Below are 21,473 nucleotides of genomic sequence, written 5' to 3'. Positions count from 1 at the left end.
CCCCTGGTTTTCATTAACCTTGGAGGGGAGATGCTTTACACACTGGACCATCGCCTGCAAGCTCACAGCACTTCTGAGGTCTGAAAAGGGTAGGTTGAAAACGTGCTTCTACCAGTCTTTCCAGTCATGTTGCTGTCATACAGTGTGCAAAACATTTTAAATATAAACATTTGTTTGTATTTTTGAATATTTAATATTTAATATTTAAGTTTCCTGTTAATATTTAAGTTTCCTGTCTTCGTTTTTTTGGGGGGAAAGCTGCAGAAGTGTGGTCTGAAAATGACAGAAAAGAGGAACAGGCAATATGCTAAAAGCAGGTGTTCACTAATCTTAGGTTGGGAGTCTGTAAAATTATTAGGTGCACACCTGCATGTGGGCATGGAGTTCACCAGAGCTTCACAGATTGCCACTGGAATCCTGTTACACTCCAGGTCGATATCACAGCGCTGGTGGATGTTGCTCCATGCGCAAGAAGGTTAAGGCAGTGCTAGAAAATAATGGTGGCCGCAAAAAATACAATATTGCTGTTTTGGGCACAATTTAAAAAATTTCAGCTAGGAGTGTATTAACTTTTGTTGCCATTGGTTTAGACATTTGCGATTGGCTGGCAACCAGTTCAGGGTGTACCCCGCCTCCTGCCCGAAGATAGCTGGGATAGGCTCCAGCACGCCTGCGACCCTAGTGAGGAGAAGCGGCTCAGAAAATGGATGGATGGATGGATGGTTTAGAAATTAATGGCTGTGTGTTGAGTTATTTGGAGGGAAGAGCAAATTTTCACTGTTGTACATACTGTACACTAATACAGTGTAGCTAAGTGTCATTATTTCAGTGTTGTACCATTATTTACAAAAATATGACACGTGAAGTCCCGTTTGTGACATACTGTACTATATAGGATCAACCACTATGTGTTTCTGTCCCTTCCCGTTGACAGTGATGAATGACATTGTCGGGACCATGTTCAGTAAGCCTTCATGGATGAACGTTTGAAACCTCAGCTGCTGTATTCACACAGGACAATGATGTCACGGACGGCAATGCCGTAAGGGCAGATCCCAAAAAAGAGACTCTCGGTAAGAGGTCCGAACAAGTTTAATTCAATGACAGAGCATGTGATGGCGAGACATACGAAACTAAAGGGACTCACAACCAGAAAGAATAAAAAAACAGATAACGCAGGGACACATGACAAAAGGTTCGTGTGGAATAATCGTATAGAACCTAAATTTGGACAGCGGTCAGAACGGCGGCAAACACGGGGCAAAAACGAGTGAATATTCCAACGCCCACACACTGTCACGGTGCCCCCTAAAAAGGCTGATGATTACAATGCATGACAGGTGCATCACCGATGTCAACGCCCACCTTCGCTCACCCAGACACTGCAACACAAAGAAAAACAATTTGAAACACAGGGCCATGACAGTATCCCCCCCTCAAAGGACGCCCCCTGGCGGACCACCCGGCTTCTGGAGGTAGTGAGAGTGGAAGGCCCTGAGCAGAGACGGATCTAAGATCCAAGAGCGGGGAACCCAGGAACGCTCCTCAGGGCTGTAACGCTCCCAGTCGACCAAATACTGCACAACCCTGCCCCTTCGTCTGGAATCCAATATTTCACCCACCGTGTACACTGGGTTACCATCAACCACCCGCGGAGGAGGAGGAGGCACCGCTGGAGGGCACAGAGGGCTGGAGGAAACCGGTTTGAGCAAGGAGACATGGAATACAGGGTGAACTTTCATGGCGGGAGGGAGCCGAAGTTTAACTGTCAACAACAGAGTAAATTTCCAAAGGACCAATATACCGAGGACCCAGTTTTTTAGAACCCCCGGCCAAATGTAAATCTCGTGTGGACAACCATACCTTCTCACCAGGACGGTAGAGAGGAGCTGAGATCCGATGATGATCAGCTAACTGCCGGTTGAGAGCCTCAGTACGGGACAAGGCCGCCTTTGCATCCCACCACACCCGATGAGCCCTTTGGAGATGGACCTGAACAGAACTTCCCTCTCCTGAGAAGGGAACAACGGCGGCTGATAACCGTATGCAGTCATGAACGGCGACCGTCCAGTGGCAGAGCAAACGAGGGTGTTATGTGCAGGTGAGAAGACCATGAGGAGGGGTGCTGATGGCAAACACAGCAGCCTCCACATCTTGACTCAGCCTGGCCGTTGGTCTGCGGGTGGAAACAGGACAAATGACTGGAGGAAGCCCCCAGCGCTTTGCAGAACAACCTCCAGACCCGAGAGACGAACTGCGGCCCCCTGTCAGACACTAGATCAGCAGGAATACCATGAACTCGGAAGACATGGTCGACAAGGAGATTAGCAGTCTCAAAGGAGGACGGCAGCTTCGGCAGAGCAAAGAAATGGGCCATCTTGGAGAATCTGTCGACAACACTCAGGATGACAGAGTTCCCTCCGGAACCTTAAGGCTGTAATAACGTATAAATCGCCTATAAAAATTAACAAAACCCAAAAACCTCTGCAACTGCTTCCTAGACGTTGGCGTTGGCCAATCAACCACAGCCTGGATCTTGGCTGGATGGGCCTGAAGCTGGCCCTTCTCCACGATGAACCCCAAAAAATTTACAGACTCCGCATGGAACACACACTTCTCAGCCTTGATGTAAAGACGGTTTTCCATCAAGCGCTGCAAAACCATGCGGACGTGTTGGCGATGTTCATGAAGATCACGGGAAAAGATTAAGATGTCGTCCAAGTGCACAAAACAGAATACATTTATCATGTCCCGGAGCACATCATTAATAAGACACTGAAACACAGCGGGTGCATTCGTGAGTCCAAAAGGCATGACTAAATACTCAAAATGACCTAATGGAGTATTGAACGCAGTCTTCCACTCATCTCCCTCTTTCATCCTCACCAGGTGATAGGCATTGCGCAGATCTAATTTTGTGAACACATTTGCAGACTGCAAAGGGGCAAACGCCGAGTCCAACAGTGGGAGAGGATACTTATTCTTTATCGTGATGTCGTTGAGACCCCGGAAATCGACACAGGGTCCCGTCCTTTTTATCGATAAAGAAAAATCCGGCGCTAACTGGTGACGATGAGGGACGAATCAACCCGGCAGCTAGCGAAGTCGAAATATAATTCTTTAATGCCTCTTGCTCTGGCTTGGAAATCTGATACATGGTAGTGGAGCCTCGGGAATGAACTCTATGGAACAGTCGTATGGACGATGCGGAGGCAAAGACTGGGCACGATCCTTACTGAACACTAGTTGCAAATCATGGTACTCAGCTGGTACATTAGCCAAATCGATGTGCTCGTCTTGAACACGGGGGGTAGTAGTCAACATGGCAGACTGCAGACAATGAGAATGACAAAATAGGCTCCAATTTACAATCTGTAGTTGATCCCAATTAATATCTGGATTATGAAGTTTTAACCACGTTAATCCCAGCACAACTGGAGCAGATTGACAGGGCATTACAAAAAATGCAATTGAAGTCTCTTGTTGTTCGATCCAGTTCTCAATTCACTGGGTACCAAGTCTTCATCAAAATACTCACACGATGAGACGTTCTTTCCAGAGGCAGAAGGCACTGTCATCACCACCTGGCCGCTCTGCTTGGAACGCGTAGCGTCACTTCCCCGCGAAGGTCTCGCCATGCAGGTGAATACCTTGTGTCCTGGTCGGCCGCAGTACAGACACGCTCTCATGCATCTCCGACGTTCCGTCTCCGTCAGTTGCCTCCCGCCAAGTTGCATCGGCTCCTCCACGGCAAAGGCCCTGCTCCCTCGTTGACGCCGAGGTAGATGGGGGAACACAGGCGGCGTCTTCCTTGGCGGACGAAGAATGTCCCGGGGAAGCGGACCCAAAAAAAATGTGCCATTCAGCCGCCCGCCGGCGCTGCCGTTCCCTCAGTCGATTGTCCAGTCTAATGACTAGTCCGATCAACTCCTCCAAATCAGTGGTCTCGTCCCGGGCCGCCAACTCATCTTTGACGGCAGGACAGAGTTCCTGACAAAAAATGCCGCTCAACGCAACATCGTCGAATTCACTCTCTGCTGCCAGGATGCGGAACGAAATGGAGTATTCGGCTACTGACAAGTCCCCCTGGGAATGGCCCAACAACTGGCTACCGGCCTCCTTGCCCTTGACTGGATGTTCAAAAACTCTCCTCAGTTCAGATTCGAATGCCGGGAAGGAGGAACGTAAACGCTGCTGACCGCCAGCGCCCACGATGCCGCCTGACCCGTAAGTAGACTCATTATAAAAGCAACCTTCGTCTTATCCTGGGCATACATGACCGGTTGTTGGTCAAATACTAGGGTACATTGATAAATAAATTGACCGCAGCCGCCGAGTTCCCCAGCATAACAAGGTGGATTTGGGAGACAATGCTTCCCTGGCGGGTGGCACCGCGACCACCGTGTTGGTGGTGGGTGCTTCTGCCAGAACCGCAGGTGATCCAAGTGCACACACCTGATCAACCCGAGAACTCAACGTACTGAGATGGGTCGTTAACGCAGTAATTTCCTCCCAGAACTTGTGTAACGATGTCTCTTGTCTTCCTACCAAATGTCCCTGACTTGCCAATGCGTGGCGAAAAGTGTCTGAGTCTGTGGGATCCATTTTTTGGTCATAAGGGCAGATCCCAAAAAAGAGACTCTTGGTAAGAGGTCCGAACAATTTTAATTCAATGACAGCGCATGTGATGGCGAGCCATACGAAACTAAAGGGACTCACAACCAGAAAGAATAAAAAAAAACAGACGCAGGGACACACGACAAAAGGTCCGTGTGGTATAATCGTATACAACCTAAATTTGGACAGTGGTCAGAACGGCGGCAAACACGGGGCAAAAATGAATGAATATTCCGACGCCCACACACTGTCATGGTGCCCTCTAAAAAGTCTGATGATTACAATGCATGACAGGTGCGTCACCGATTGTCAACGCCAACCTTCGCTCACCCAGACACTGCAACACAAAGAAAAACAATTTGAAACAAAGGACCATGACAAATGAAAGTCGTACTAACTCGCTTGGCGCACGTCTCGATCATGAAGCTGAAGACGGTCAGCATGGAGAAGGTAACAATCACATAGGAAACCGTTCTCAGTATGGAATACCAATGTAAGCTACTGTTACAATGATGTACATATTCAATGAATACCTCTCTGACAGTGCCAATCAAAACTGAACATGAGAACAAATGAGCAACATAAAATTGGCAAAATCGTGCACATTTCCCAGGTTTAACGTATGTTTTGTCGGTTTTCAAACAGCTCAACGAGCTGATGATCATGGCCTTCAAGTATCAAGTCTTCCACTGTCCGCACCCTAAGGATTTGCTGCTCATCTCATACAATCATATCGACACCATCAGGGAATTTGTGAAAGGCACTCCTCCCGTTGTGAACAAAGTGGATGAAACTCATTCTGTTCAGTCTGTTCAGAATTCAGTGATAAAATATATAAAGATATGGTCACAATATGCTCACAATAACTGAAAGGCCACAATATATTGAGACCTTATAAAACAAAAGATTTAAAGACATTTTAATTGATTAAAACACACGTTTTAAAGTATTCCTTAGCACCTGTTCTCATGCCCGCGACCCTAGTGAGGAGAAGCGGCTCAGAAAATGGATGGATGAATGGCTAGTTTTGGGAAAAAAAAAAAGTCAAGGAAAAATTGTGGCAAGCTTTCATACAGGGAGGGCCAGATCTGGGCCTTAAATTTGACACGAGTGCAACATACGCTCTTTCGACACATCTTTCTGCTATAAGTTTTTATCTCCATGCCACAGACAGAAACCGCTCCCCACCCTCTCCCCACCCTCTGGCTAAAGAAGAGCTCAATCTACAGGCCCAGGTCTGATGGGCACTGTTGAGATTGAGAACAGTTCTCAGATTCTCCGGTCCATGTTGTGGGTGTTTAATTTGAGGAGCTTCAGGTGAAGCCGAGGAGTCATTTGGAGTGATAAATATACAAGCCCTGCAGGTAAGCCCTGCAGGTAAACACGCACATCCATCGCGTGTTTCTGGAACTGCGGCGTGACTGAAATCTTTTTGCAGAACAAGAGGAGATGACCTGCTGGCCATGATGGATGACCTCTGGCCCTTGTGACATGTTAATATTCAAATCCTGTCTTCAAACCACTTTCCACTATCCTGGAGCGTATCTCATCTCAATAAAAATTTAAACACATTATTTCAAGAAAGTTTGAATTCATTTATCGCCGTTTTTGACACACTTAATCAAATATTTATTGACAATTATTATTATTATTGCTCTTTTGTATGACCTCTTTTAATAATAATAAAAAAAAATAATAGCCATAAAGAGCATTTCTTTTACAACAGAACCAAAGTGCAGGACAGTCACGCGAGCCCCTGCCATTAGCCTGCAGGTGGCGCTGTTGCGTTACTTGACCGGAAGTCTGTGACGTATGAATAAACGTCATCACGGCACGTTTTCTGTATCCGGAAGTGTTTGGCATTCTCCCGCCAAGGCCTTTTTTTTTGTGCATATTTTTCAAATGGATTAAAGCGCAAACTCATGCAGTTCATATTGCATATTGTACATACATGGACAATAAGTTTTTAATGTTTCTAGTTGTCGCTGTATAGTTTAAATATGAGTCACTGCTATCCCGTGTAGAAAAATGCTTAATTGAAATGGTAAAGAAGATAAAGTTAGTAAACTTAAAGTATATTTCACCAGAAAACCAGCAGCGTTCGCCTTTATTTGTACCGCTTGTTCCAATCTGAAATTGGTGTTGCGTGTTTGTGTATGTCTTACTCGTAAACATGCCCACACAGGGAAAGACCTCTTCGATAGAAATTCAGCTAATATTTTTTTCCCCCTCCTGTGCTCTATACATATGCAACTCACAGAAAAAGTTAGAGATTTTTGGTTTTCAGATTCAATTTCTGAATTAACCTTATATGCACATGTAATAGTGGTTCCTGAACTTTGTACACCAAGTACCACCTAAAAAAATAAAATAAAATAAAAAAAACTTAGCTCTCCCAGTACCGCTATCATGACCAACATTAAAGCATGTCGTAGGTCTGAGTGTTCATCAAACACGAGACAGTTTTTTTTCATTAAAAAGTAGTTTTTTTCCCATTAAAAAGTATATTTTAAATTATTATAAGCCATTGCAACATTATGCAGTTTGAACATTAACACTGTGCTCAAATATTGAAAATAAGTGCTAATATGATTCATTTAAACTTTATTGCACATAAGTTAAATAAACATTGTACCTAAATCAAAGTTTAAAAACAAACAGTTCTTAAAGACTAAATGCAAATGTACTGTACTAAAAGGTTAAATTCCGAACTGTATAGGCAGTGACCGTTTCGTGTCCTATGAGAGGGAGCCCACATCCCACTACTGATACAAGTACCACACTTCAATGTTCAATGTTTCGGTATTTTTTGCACATCTTGCTGTTTTCTAACAAACAGTTGAATAGCAAAATTCCTGACACGTGTTTAATCCACGAGGTGCACACCCTGGACTGGTCACCAGCCAATATCAGACTTTAGTGTGTAAATGTAGATTCGTGCTTCAGATCGTGTTAAGATCTGTAGGCCCACCACTGCTAACAACTATGCCCACAGTGCTGCCCATGTTTGAAACAACCTCAGTTGAATGAGTACTATAAGGGTGAAGTTAGAAAGGCATTAAAGAGGATGAAAAATGGAAAGGCAGTTGGTCCTGATGACATTCCTGTGGAGGTATGGAAGCATCTAGGAGAGGGGACTGTGGAGTTTTTGACCAGCTTGTTCAATAGAATTCTAGTGCGTGAGAAGATGCCTGAGGAATGGAGGAAAAGTGTACTGGTGCCCATTTTTAAGAACAAAGGTGATGTGCAGATCCCTGGGAACAATAGAGGAATAAAGTTGATGAGCCACACAATGAAGTTATGGGAAAGAGTAGTGGAGGCTAGACTCAGGACAGAAGTAAGTATTTGCGAGCAACAGTATGGTTTCATGCCTAGAAAGAGTACCACAGATGCATTATTTGCCTTGAGGATGCTGATGGAAAAGTACAGAGAAAGGTCAGAAGGAGCTACATTGTGTCTTTGTAGATTGTTGGATCTATCTCGCCCAACACCTATAAAAATAGATACAAAAAGGAATGAAGACGCTGGTTTCTTTTGCTCATGAGGAGGACGTATGGGAGATTGTTCAGATTACAGCGTCTCATCACGCTCTAAACAATCACTCCCGTCGCTCCTGTATTTATTTGAAATAGGAATGTTTCTGAGTTACAAGACATAACATACTAAGCTACAAGACACAACACACTAAGGGGAGGGTTTCAAGGTGAAGACATGAGACCAACACCGGCCACGTCCCCGGCCACGTCCTTGTCAAGGCGCCCTTCTATCGGATGATTCCTGCTGAGTCATCTTCTTGAAGGCGAGACATCTTGCTTTCTCTCACGGTCAGCAAGCAACCATAAAAATCGTCCATAATACTAATTCAAGCTTAGCAAATAAATGATAACTTCTGCAATATATTTAACATAGATCTAGAGAAAGCCTATGACAGAGTACCCAGAGAGGAACTGTGGTACTGCATGCGGAAGTCTGGAGTGGCAGAGAAGTATGTTAGAATAATACAGTACATGTACGAGGGCAGCAGAACAGCGGTGAGGTGTGCTGTCGGTGTGACAGATGAATTTAAGGTGGACGTGGGACTGCATCAGGGATCAGCCCTGAGCCCCTTCCTTTTTGGAGTGGTGATGGATAGGCTGACAGATGAGGTTAGACTGGAATCCCCGTGGACCATGATGTTTGCAGATGACATTGTGATCTTCCGTGAAAGCATGGAGCAGCTGGAGGAACAGTTAGAAAAATTGAGGCATGCACTGGAAAGAAGAGGAATGAAGATGAGCCAAAGTAAGACAGAATATATGTGCATGGTGGGGGAAGAGTGAGGCTCCAGGGAGAAGAGATAGCAAGGGTGGAGGACTTTAAATACTTGGGGTCAACCGTCCAGAGCAATGGTGAGTGTGGTCAGGAAGTGAAGAAACGGGCCCAAGCAGGTTGGAACGGGTAGAGTGAGGCTCCAGGGAGAAGAGATAGCAAGGGTGGAGGACTTTAAATACTTGGGGTCAAGCGTCCAGAGCAATGGTGAGTGTGGTCAGGAAGTGAAGAAACGGGCCCAAGCAGGTTGGAACGGGTGGAGGAAGGTGTCAGGTGTGTTATGTGACAGAAGAGTCTCTGCTAGGATGAAGGGCAAAGTTTATAAAACAGTGGTGAGGCCAGCCATGATGTACTGATTAGAGACCGTGGCACTGAAGAGACAACAGGAAGCAGAGTTGGAGGTGGCAGAAATGAAGATGTTGAGGTTCGCTCTCGGAGTGACCAGATTGGATAAAATTAGAAATGAGCTCATCAGAGGGACAGCCAAGGTTCGATGTTTTGGAGATAAAGTTAGAGAGAGCAGACTTTGATGGTTTGGACACGTCCAGAGGAGAAATAGTGAGTATATTGGTAAAGGATGATGAGGATGGAGCTGCCAGGCAAGAGAGCTAAAGGAAGACCAAAGAGAAGGTTGATGGATGTCATGAGAGAAGACATGATGGCAGTTGGTGTTCGAGAGGAGGATGCAGGAGATAGGCTTACATGGAAAAGGATGACGCATTGTGGTGACCCCTAACGGGACAAGGCAAAAGGAAAAGAAGTTATATTGCAGCCATTTGTTAAAATAATTTTTCATTTCTTTCCTCATTAATGTACACAGAAAAAAAACATAATTGAAATTTTTGATGTTTTATTAAAAAAGAAAAACTGAAATATCACACAGCCATCAGTATTCAGACCCTTTGCTGTGACACTTATATATTTACCTCCGGTGCTGTCCATTTCTTCTGATCATCCTTAAGATGGTTCTACACCTTCATTGGAGTCCAGCTATGTTTGATTATACAATTGTTATTTTATAATACAATAATATTATAATATGATTTATTTGTTATTAAGTATTTATTAATTATTATTATATTATTATATATTTTTTTATTATCTTTATTATTTATTTATTATTACAATGACCCGAAGCACACAGCTAAAACACCGAAGGAGTGGCTTCAGAACAACTCCGTGACTGTTTTTGAATGGCCCAGACAGAGCCCTGACTTAAACCCAATTGAGCATCTCTGGAAAGACCTGAAAATGGCTGTCCGCCAACGTTCACCACCCAACCTGACAGAACGGGAGAGGATCTGCAAGGAGGAATGGCAGAGGATCCCAAATCCAGGTGTGAAAAACTTTCCCAAAAAGACTCATGGGTGTATCAGCTAAAAATGGTGTTTCTTCTAAATTCTGAGCAAAGGGTCTGAATGCTTATGGCTGTGTGAGTTTTCAGTTTTTCTTTTTTAATAAATCTGCAAATATCTCAACAATTAAGTTTTTTTCTGTCAATATGGGGTGCTGTGTGTACATTAATGAGGGAAAAATTAACTTAAATTATTTTAGCAGATGGCTCCAATGTAACAAAGAATGAAACATTTAAGGGGGTCTGAAAACTTTGTACTCATTGTATGTAGGCAGCACGGTGGACGACTGGTTAGCACATCTGCCTCACAGTTCTGAGGACGGGGGTTCATGTCACGGCCTCGCCTGTGTGGAGTTTGCATGTTCTCCCCGTGGCTGTGTGGGTTTTCTCCGGGTACTCGGGTTTCCTCCCACATCCCAAAAACATGCATGCTAGGGTGATTGAAGACTCTAAATTGCCCGTAGGTCAGAATCAGAATCAGAATGCCAAGTTTGCCAAGTATGTCCAAAAACAATTTGTCTCCGGTAGTTGGAGCCGCTCTAGTACGACAACAGACAGTCAATTAACAGAACACTTTGGAGACAGAAATACATTGACAAAAAAAAAACAGTCACTGAGCAGTAAAGGGTTGCCAGTTATCTGGTAATGCCAGTACATTTTTTTTTTTTTTTTTTTTTTGACAATTGTGCAAAAAGATGCAGAGTCCCCTACACTGAGAGCAGTTCGAATGACGAATATTGCAATAGTCCGGTGCAATGACCATTGTGCAAAGGGCGCCGAGACTTCAAGGAGTATGCTGTTTAAAGTCACGAGTAGTGCGATAATCTGGGACAATGTTGGTTGTGCAAATGTTGCAGATAGTCCTCAATCAGTGTGCAAATGGAGCAGATGCTACTCTGGCATGAGTGGCCAGTATTGGTCAACAACAGATATGCAAATCGTGCAGCGTGGCGAGACTATTACAGTGAGTGCACGAGTAATATATAATTGGCCCCACAGAAATGTGACAACGAACTCAAGTCAAAAAATTGCCAGCATGTTGAAATGGAATTGTAGGTTAGGTGTTTAAGAAGTTGATCGCAAGAGGGAAGAAGCTGTTGGAATGTCTGCTAGTTCTAGTTTGCATTGATCGGTAGCGCCTACCTTAGGGAAGGAGCTGGAAGAGCCGGTCACCGGGGTGCGGAGGGTCCGAGAGGATTTTGTATGCTCTTGTCTTAGTTCTGGCAGCGTGCAAGTTCTCAATGGTGGGTAGGGGGGTACCGACAATCCTTTCAGCAGTTTTGATTGTCCGTTGCAGTCGGAGTTTGTCCTTTTTTGTAGCAGCACCAAACCAGACTGTGGTTTGGTGCTGCCACCGGAGCTGCTGACCAGCTCCGGTGGCAGGCCGTGCTTTCTCAGAAGCCGCAGGAAGTATATCCTCTGCTGGGCCTTTTTGAGGACGGAGTTGATGTTGGTCGCCCACTTCAGGTCCTGAGAGACTGTAATTCCCAGGAACCTTGGGGCGCCCCAGTGCTGATGCTGCGTGTGGATGAGGTGGCCTCCCCCAGCCTGACCTGCTGTGTCCTGCCCGCCAGGAAGCTGTAAATCCACTGGCAGATGGCAGGTGAGACGCTGAGCTGGTGAAGCTTGGATGAGAGGAGTTCAGGGATGATGGTGTTGAACGCTGAGCTGAAGTCCACGAACAGGATCCTCCCGTAGGTCCCTGCACTGTCGAGGTGTTCAAGGATGAAGTGCAGTCCCATGTTGACTGCATCATCCGCAGACCTATTCGCTCGGTAGGCAAACTGCAGGGGGTCCAGCAGGGGACCTGTGACGCTCTTGAGGTGGTCCAGCACGAGACGTTCAAAGGACTTCATGACCACAGATGTCAAGGCGACAGGCCTGTAGTCATTTAGACCCGAGATTGCAGGTTTCTTGGGGACTGGAATGATGGTGGAGCGTTTGAAACAGGATGGTACTTCGCACAGTTCCAGAGATCTATTGAAGATCTGAGTGAAGACTGGCGCTAGCTGGTCGGCGCAGACTTTGAGGGAGGATGGGGACACATGGTCTGGCCTGCCGCTTTGTTAATCTTTTGGTGATTGAAGATGCGTCTCACATCCTGTTCGTGGATGGTAAACGCAGAAGTCAGAGGTGTGATTGTGGTCGGGGGTGCAGCCGGATGGGTGTGGGGTGTGAAACTGTCCTTTTCAAATCTGCAGTAGAAGGTATTGAAGGAACCTTTGTTTTAAAATATCCTAACTCCCGTGGTTCCAAGCGTGCTCGTTTTCGTGAAAGAACTTCGTTCACAACAATGTATAAAAACCAACCAATTTATTCCTGACAGAGGAGTCTATACATTTTGCAGAGCTCTGGGTTCGTAATTACCCTATCTTATCCTTAGCAGATAAAGTAGTTGAACAAAACCTATCTGACTCTACCACAGACTTATACAATGTTTCAAACAGGCCAGTATGGAATTGCTGTCGTCTGATTGGTCTGTAATCTGACGTCATCGTTGTTCGGCAGAATGATGACTATCTGATCTGGCTCCAGACGCCGCCTCCAGGTGTCGCCTGCAGATGTCTCCTGCATTCAGTGTTTATAGTGGCTCCCAGCAGTTCCTTTCTTCCTTGACATCTGTCTCCAAATACCCCCTGATGGGGGGGCCTTCCTGCAATGTACTCCTATCTGATTATACTCAATACACATTCTTGCTTTCCTTCCATACTAATTATCCCATGAAACTCTGTATTATATTCTATTACATATAGAATTACATATTAGAATATAAAGTATTCTATATTCCCTTCAGTATTCAAGTCGTTGGCTAGTGTGCTATTGTCCTCAGCTTGAAGGAATCGTCGCTTGTAATTAGTCAGCGATTGGAATGCATGTCAGACTGATTTAGAGTCTTTAGCGCTAAACTGTTTTTCCAACTTTGCTGCATAGTTCCGCTTTGCAATGTTAATTTCTTTCGTCAGCTGGTTTCTAGTTCGATTATACAGGGCCCTGTCCCCGCTCTGATATGCATCCTCCTTAGCTTGGCGAAGCTGGTTTAGGTGTTAGGTTGTTTGTTTCTATGGGTTAGGTTTTTGTTTCTATGTGCCCTGTGATTGGCTGGTGACCAGTTCAGGGTGTACCCCGCCTCTCGCCCGAAGATAGCTGGGATAGGCTCCAGCACACCCACGACCCTTGTGAGTATAAGCGGTACAGAAAATGGATGGATGGGTATGTATGTATTTAATTTACAGGATATTTTTATTTCTGTTAATACAGTAAAGACAGTCAATAATACAATTATTAAAAAAGAGGTAAGGAGAGGTTACAAAGGATATAAAAAGTCAACACAAATGGCAGATTTTTGAAGAAGAGAGGGGCTGGGGCAAAGTGGGAGAATATGTGGAATTCTCCCAAGGACTCAAATAAATACCCATCAGATTTCAAAACACTTGATACAATTGTGGACAGAGAGGGTTATTTATTTATTTATTTGATTGGGGGGGGGGGGGGGGGGTGCTACAGCAAAAAAACGGCACTTTTTTTGCCCAGGGCAAAAAGGGCAGGCGCTTGAGCACCACCTAGTGGGTATGTGTGCATGTGCCTGTTCCTTGGTGAAAAGTTGAGAAGGTTGGAGTTGTCAGTGGTGAACTGTTAAGATGTCAGACATGACTGTACTGGTCTGGATCTGATGGCTATGCAAGTCTCTGCTGATTGGAAAGTAAATATATGCTACTTTTTTAAAATAGGTTGTTATTACAAAGAGGATTATGTCTCGCCACAAATATGGTCGTGCTCTAATAGTCAATTGTTCGAACAGTCATTGTTTCAACTATGATTACGCTATACTTATAAAACTTTACAAGTTTACCTCAATATGGACACGGAAGCTGGTTTGACCTCAGTGAAGTTTTTATGAAAGATTTTGAAACTGCTGTCAGTTTTTTTCCTTCACTCTCACTTTGCCATAAGATTACAGAAGGCATCCATCCACATTAGTAGAGGTGCGATTGTACACTTAATTGAGATGCTACTTTCATAAAAGGTGTCAATTTTAAGTTTTAATTATATATTGTTCTGTTAACCAATTTGTTATGACAATTGTTTTTGTAACCCCTGTAGGATGAGTTGGATTCCACCAAGGAAGTGTGGAACAGCCATCTGATTCGTCCATCCAAGAACGAGCAGGTGCCTCATGGTCGGCCTCATGCAATGTTCATGGTAACTGAGCTGTATGGCACCCAGGACTTTTTGTGCCAAGTTGGTGAGGAGGACTTTATGAGGTGTGAAGGTGACAGCATCCACCGCAATGATGTTGCTTGTGATGCTAATGTGTTCACTCTCTGTACACATATAATGGCACAGAACAACCTTCAAGTCCCAGTCGATGGATATATGGCCATGGACAACTACCTCTACTTGAGGGAGGAGCTCATTTCACTTTTAGGCCTTAGTAGATAAAGGTGTAAAAGGGTTTTAAAGTCCTATACAATTTCTAATATGTCATATCATCCAACCAATGTACGTACCTCTTAACTCCTAATGACATTCATGCATCCTCTCTTCTGGATGGTACAACACCTGATTTGCCTCTGTAATCCAGCAACCAGAATGTAAAACCCCTGCCATATTTTGAATCCACCTGATCATTTAAAAAAGCAGGTGGACATCCCAGATCCAGAAAGTAAAAATATAATCGGTCTAACCATTTATTATACCAACCGAATTTAATCACCACAATATCTCAACAGGGTAGATGAGTTCTCAACTGGCATCCTGTGAAATTCTTGAGATGCTCAGGTTTTCTCCAAATTATGGGAGGGTTTTTATTTTCCGAACCTGGATTGTACAGGTTCTCTCTCTACACGAACGACTGCACGGTCACCAGCTCTTCCAGCTTGCACGACTCGTCACTTTAAACCGCATACACTCCTTGAAGTCTCAGCGCCCTTTGCACAATAGTCATTGCACCGGACTATTGCAATATTAGTCATTCAAACTGCTCTAAGTGCTAGAGGACTCTGCATCTTTTTGCACAATTGTTTTTTGTCAATGTCTTTATGTCCCCAAAGTGTTCTGTAAATTGACTGTCTGTTGTACTAGAGCGGCTCCAACTACCGGAAACAAATTCCTTGTGTGTTTTGGACATACTTGGCAAATAAAGATGATTCTGATTCTGATTCTGATTCTTCCTCATTACTCCACTATTGAGCCTCCACCTCACTTCACCATTTATTAGCCTCCTCTTCATTCGACCTTCGATGGACAAGCTCCTCAATCTTCCGCCAAACAAGTGTTCTTTTCATGCCTCATTTGACCGGCATCCACTGATGGAATTCAGACCCTTTTTTTAATTGTTCAGAAAAAAGGTATCTGGACAGACAGCGGTCTTCAGCCATGACAATTTCTTTCAGCTCTTTTGGTTTGTGAAATGTTTTGTTGTTGCAGTTAATTTCACAGAATACTTTTCATTGTATATATTCTATTACATCATTATTACATGTATTAGCCTTGCTATTGCCACCCAAATTGCTGATGTATACTCATTTCTGTGATCAAAATATGTAGCTATAATCCTTATAAAGCTATAAATGTGTGTGGTCATTAAAAATAAGTTTAAAGAATAAAACCAACTGTCTTCTACTGGTTCAGGTAGCTAAACCACCTTGAGTATGAACTGTACTTTGATCCTTAGGTTATCCTCAGTATATTTCTGGGAGGATGGCACAATGACCAAATGAAACGAGGTGGTCAAATTTACGCTAATGCACACTGGCAAATCAGGCGGTAACAAGGTGACGACCTTAAAGCTGTAGACTGTAGACAATATCTACATAGTCTGTGTGAACTGAGTGAATTTGGCTGCATATTATACATTATATTATTTGTTATTTATTATATTATACAGTATACTAATATATTACTTTTGCCACTATAGAGGACTCATTAAATAACAGTTTTCCTGATCAGTTGACACAGTATCCTCACTGGCCAGTAGATGTCGTGTGTCCATCACACCAAGTACATCTTGAGGAATCAAGCATTTTCAGAAAAAAGTTGACACTTGAAGCATAAATATCTGCATATACACACAAATATAATCACTTGTTCCTCATCATAATACCCACTTTGTCTGAAAATTTAAGACGAATCCATGTTGTACTTTGCATACAGACCAACTGACAAATGCCAGTGAAAACATTATTCTCCTTGGTAATTCAGGTCAACAATATTAAATATATTTAATTAGTCAAAATAAATTACAGAACTATAATGAATTGACAAGATTAAAAGATTACCTGTACAAAAGCAAAGAAGTTTCCTCAGTTGACGTTCATTGCAACTTCTGATGAATTTTTTTCAGATGTTCGAAACTCTGCATTTCCTTCATGTCGAGGCTTTCATGCTGTAACATGTTGATTACTCTTCTTGGTGTCAGGGTAAGGCCAGCATATACTTCATTCAGTCCTCCCAGTGGTAATTTCAGTTCCTTCAGTACACTGGACCAACACTCTGCAATATATGCAGGATCTTGAACAAGTTCTTTATGTGCCACCTCAATTAAAGTTTTATTCACATTCCCCTTATTGACAACAACTTTAACCTCATGAGTGTCAAGGAAATCTATCCACTCCTCAGATCCAGCGACAGACAGAAAATCATTCATTACTTGTTCAGCCACTTCCTTTTCTTCAGAGGGAATTGAGTCTAAAAATGCCAAAAGCAGGTCCTTCTCCATCAGTTCAAGGCCGAAACAATACAAAATAAAGGGCTTGGTCAATGCTATGGGAAAATGCTGAACCATGTTGTATCCCAGGACCATGACTTTAGCTATGTTAACCCATTCGTCTTTCATGTCATGTCGTGTCATCGGTATCTTCATTTTGCCTCCATGGGTGCATTTACTGAAGAATGTCTCCCAGTACTCACTTAATGCATTACGTAACACACCACCATTGTCTTCTCCTTTTTCCATTGAACCATTGGGTTGGACCGTTTCGATCTCCACCAGCAGCTCATCAACAGATACACTGCCATTTTGAAAGGCCGTATTAAACTCAGTGAAAACATTTCCCCTGTGCAGCTTAAGCTTTGTTTCTTTAAGTGGATGAGATTCTTGGGTTGAAGGTGGATTTTCCACTTCTAAGAGCTTCATGGGGACGGTGTCGTCGAGGGGGTCATCAACATCATAAGTGGCATAATCAGCAAAGGTATGTCTGAAGACAGCATCCATGTCAACCATGATAACTTCTTCATCACCAATTTTGTTCTCTGTTAAGAGTCCACCTACCGCTCCCACAATTTCGCTGTCCAAGGTAAGCACATTGGCTGTTCCCTCCAACACAGTCAAACTCTTAGAACAGGTGTCATGTGGTTCATGAAGAACATTTCCATGGACATGATTAGTAGAGACCCTTTTGCATGACAAATAAAGTTGTAATGTTTTCACCTTTCGCTTTTCATACTGCTCACCTAAAGTTGTTTGTGGCTCAAGCATTTCTTTGGTGAAGTATCACATTGAAAATTCGAAATCACTTTCCCCACCTCGTTTTGATTTTCCATCCGGAAAAAAATAGTGTTTTGCCTATTTCTATTAATTCTGACGTTGTATTCTTTGGGGCCTTTAAATGTCTTGTGCCTCCCCCTCTTCTCTGTCTCACCTGCACATATCTGCCCTGATTCTCTTCAAATAGGCCCATTTGATAATTGCGTTGTTCTTTTGAGGCATTAGAATTGCCAGAAAGTTTTTTCACACGCTCATCTGTAAGGCCATTGTTGGATCCCCGCTTTTGTTTAATTTTTGAAATCAAAGATTCAGTTGCTTTGGATATGGTTGTGTTGGTTCCTTCAAACACAGCCACTTCTCTCCTGCAGTACTGAGGTATTGCAATTCGGTCTCCAATTTTGGGAACATATTCTGTCAGCTGGTGATCTGTCATTGCATGGACAGCGTACCAATCAATCTGAGGAAAAAAGAAGAACATTGGTAATTCAACAAGATGTAGCAATACCTAAATAGCATGATCATCAATAATTTTGAAACATAATGAGTTAAAAGCCTAGAGAGTAAAACATGTTTGTTACAGCCAGGTAGATAAATAATTGACAATAACAGAGATATTTTTTCTGATCTAGCTGCCAGCAGCTACTGTACGAAACAGCTGATCAACATTTCCCACTGTTCACATTGCAAGATTTCATTGCCTTATAGCACACTGTATATAACCCATACCTAATGTACATTGTAGTTCACATGACTGCCTTGCCACACACTTACATTGATTACAGAGATATTCACAAACAAGGTAATTGGTGCATGCACTCAATTACTACAGTTAGGCTATGTATTTAATGTAAAATAGTTTATGTACTTCTTGATTTACACTGTGTACTAGACTCACCACCTGCCAAAAATAATTTGTGTGCAAATTCACTTCGCCACATAAACCCTGATTACTGAGACTGATATTGCACATTTACAAACTCCCAAAAAAAAAATCAACCATATCACACAACACGTATATGAAGCAAAAACATTGCCTTGAATAAACGTCTCGATGAAATGACAAATGTTTATAAGGGGGTACATACCTTCTCTTCAATAAATATGGCAATGACATTATCATCTAACCTTCTTTGCTCTTGAAGGAATTTTCAAAAATTTTAATCCATCCTGTGAAACAAAAATAAGGTTCCTGTCAAGCTCAACAATGTGCAAAATGACTGAATCTGCCCTGTGTGTATATTAGCACGTCTGGAGTTCAATCTCTGTGTTCCATATTTGTAGTATAGTTTGCAGTTGAGTCTATCACACATAGCATTGGTTTCACAATTCATGTAACTTTGTGTATTTTCTATAAATTCAGTAAATGACCACACATATTTTATGGGTATTGGCATAATCATCATGATCATTATCATCAGACCACAGCCTACCTGCAATTGATTAGAATGAAATGGCTTACACTTGACAACCAGAGGACACTAAGCTTCATTGAATAACCATGGCAAACTTTGAAGACACAACAAGATGAAAAGTACTTGAATTTGGCAATATGATTCTGCTAATTTGTAATAAGGGGCATGTAACGCGGACAATATTCCTCAATCAATCAAATGAATGTTTGAATCTGAATGTGATTCTCTGGGTGTGTATTAGCCATATGTTTTAGCATATACTGGAGCACCTCAGCAGAATCCAGTACCTCAGTATGGCAGTAAATAACCACAACAAATTGTTATCATGAAACAAAACGGTGAATAACTGCAGACAAGATACTTACATTGCTTGATCCATCACAGACGTATTTGTCTGTCTGTGAACTTTCACTTCTGCGGCGAGAACTCAACTCAACGAGGACCCCTTTGGTGGCAGCTATGTGCCAGAAAAAAAACCACACTAACGTCAACACATCGGGGATAAGAAGGTTGTCATGATAGCATGATTGCAGCGACCAAATGCTTAAAAGCACGGAAAGTGAAAGGAAACATGCAGGCTAATTGTAGCCGGTCCTGCTAGTACTGCTAGTAGTCAACCCCCTCGAACTACAGCAATATTGCCTTTCAGTTGAAAAAATGGGATGTAGGATATATCACGACATGACAATTTATACACAGAATTCACACCAGTAAGAATATAACATACAAATAGAATTTACTTCACTTGACAGATATACGTAGGTATACGGAGCCCCAGACATTTGTTAAACTGAGGGTACGGATTACTAAATTGAGGGTACGGATTACTAAATTGAGGGTACGGATTACTAAACTGAGGGTACAGTTTACTAAACTGAGGGTACAGTTTACTAAACTGAGGGTACAGATTACTAAACTGAGGGTACAGGTTACTAAATTGAGGGTACAGTTTACTAAATTGAGGGTACAGATTACTAAACTGAGGGTACAGATTACTAAATTGAGGGTACAGATTACGAAACTGAGGGTACAGTTTACTAAACTGAGGGTACAATTCACTAAACTGAGGGTACGGATTACTAAACTGAGGCTACAGTTTACTAAACTGAGGGTACAGATTACTAAACTGAGGGTATAGTTTACTAAACTGAGGGTACAGATGACTAAACTGAGGGTACAGATTACTAAATTGAGGGAACAGATTATCAATGAATTACATTTTTCTCATGCCTTGGCACCAGGGGTGCTCCGTGGTTTTTAATCTTGATATTTTTGCAATTTTTTTCTCCATTTCCCTTGCACTGTCAATATATTCTGTGTTTAAATGTGTGTGTATTGCTTTTTTTTTTTTGTCGTGTATTTTATTGAAAGGATTGAACAGTACGGAATAGTAAGTCACAATTTACATTTTCATTGAGGAAAACAAAATTTATAACAATACTAAGCAAATAAACATAACACACTCATTAATAGGCCCTCCCATATCCTTCCTCCCTCCCTCCCTTCTGCTCATATTGTGGATGCAGTTGCCATAGAGTGTCAAGATAATGGTATCTGTTTTAGGTCATTTTGCAGGTGGCGGACAAGGGGCGACCACACCCTGTCAAATTGCAATCCGCAGCTCCTCAGAGCAAACCTTATCGTTTCGATTTGCAGAATTAGACATTTCATTGAGTCATGGTTGAAAAGTGGACACCTTCTTCTTCCAGAACAACAATCTCAGTTTCTTGGCTGTAATCGAGCAGACGGAAATAAATTTCTTTTGTGCTTTTTTTTAAAGTAGATATTGCAGCGGAGATGCCATGCAAAAGATGCCACCCCAGCCCCGTACTACCGCCGCTCCCCGCCGGGGTTGGCTCCAGAGTCACACGCAGACTCTAAACGGATTAACACCATAAACTATCTTCAACAAGACACAGACATTTGCTTTGCCATGCCGACGCTAAGTGAATCACAGCTGCCTAGTGCTTCAAAGCGGAGACCCAAGGATGCAGAGTTCGCTAAATTAATTAAATCCCCGCCAGTCGAAGGATTGCACCAACAAAGGCGCCTCCACCCTGTTGAGTACTGCCACTTGGGAGTTGGAACAGGCAACAGTGACACCCACGGGCGATGGAATGACACTACAGACATGGGTTCATAAGACAGTCTGTGACTCGACTGGGAGTTAATATTTTAAGAACATTACATGAACCCCACTAGTGACTGTATTGCTGCAAACTTGAATGTCTAACGTCGAATATGTTGTTAACTGAACCAGATGTGATGTTCTCCACACCACACATTTGAAACATTC

Source organism: Phycodurus eques, chromosome 3, assembly GCF_024500275.1.
Source record: "Phycodurus eques isolate BA_2022a chromosome 3, UOR_Pequ_1.1, whole genome shotgun sequence".
Taxonomy (NCBI): Eukaryota; Metazoa; Chordata; class Actinopteri; order Syngnathiformes; family Syngnathidae; genus Phycodurus; species Phycodurus eques.
The sequence above is the reverse complement of the archived record's forward strand: the minus strand, read 5'-3'. Positions refer to the sequence as shown.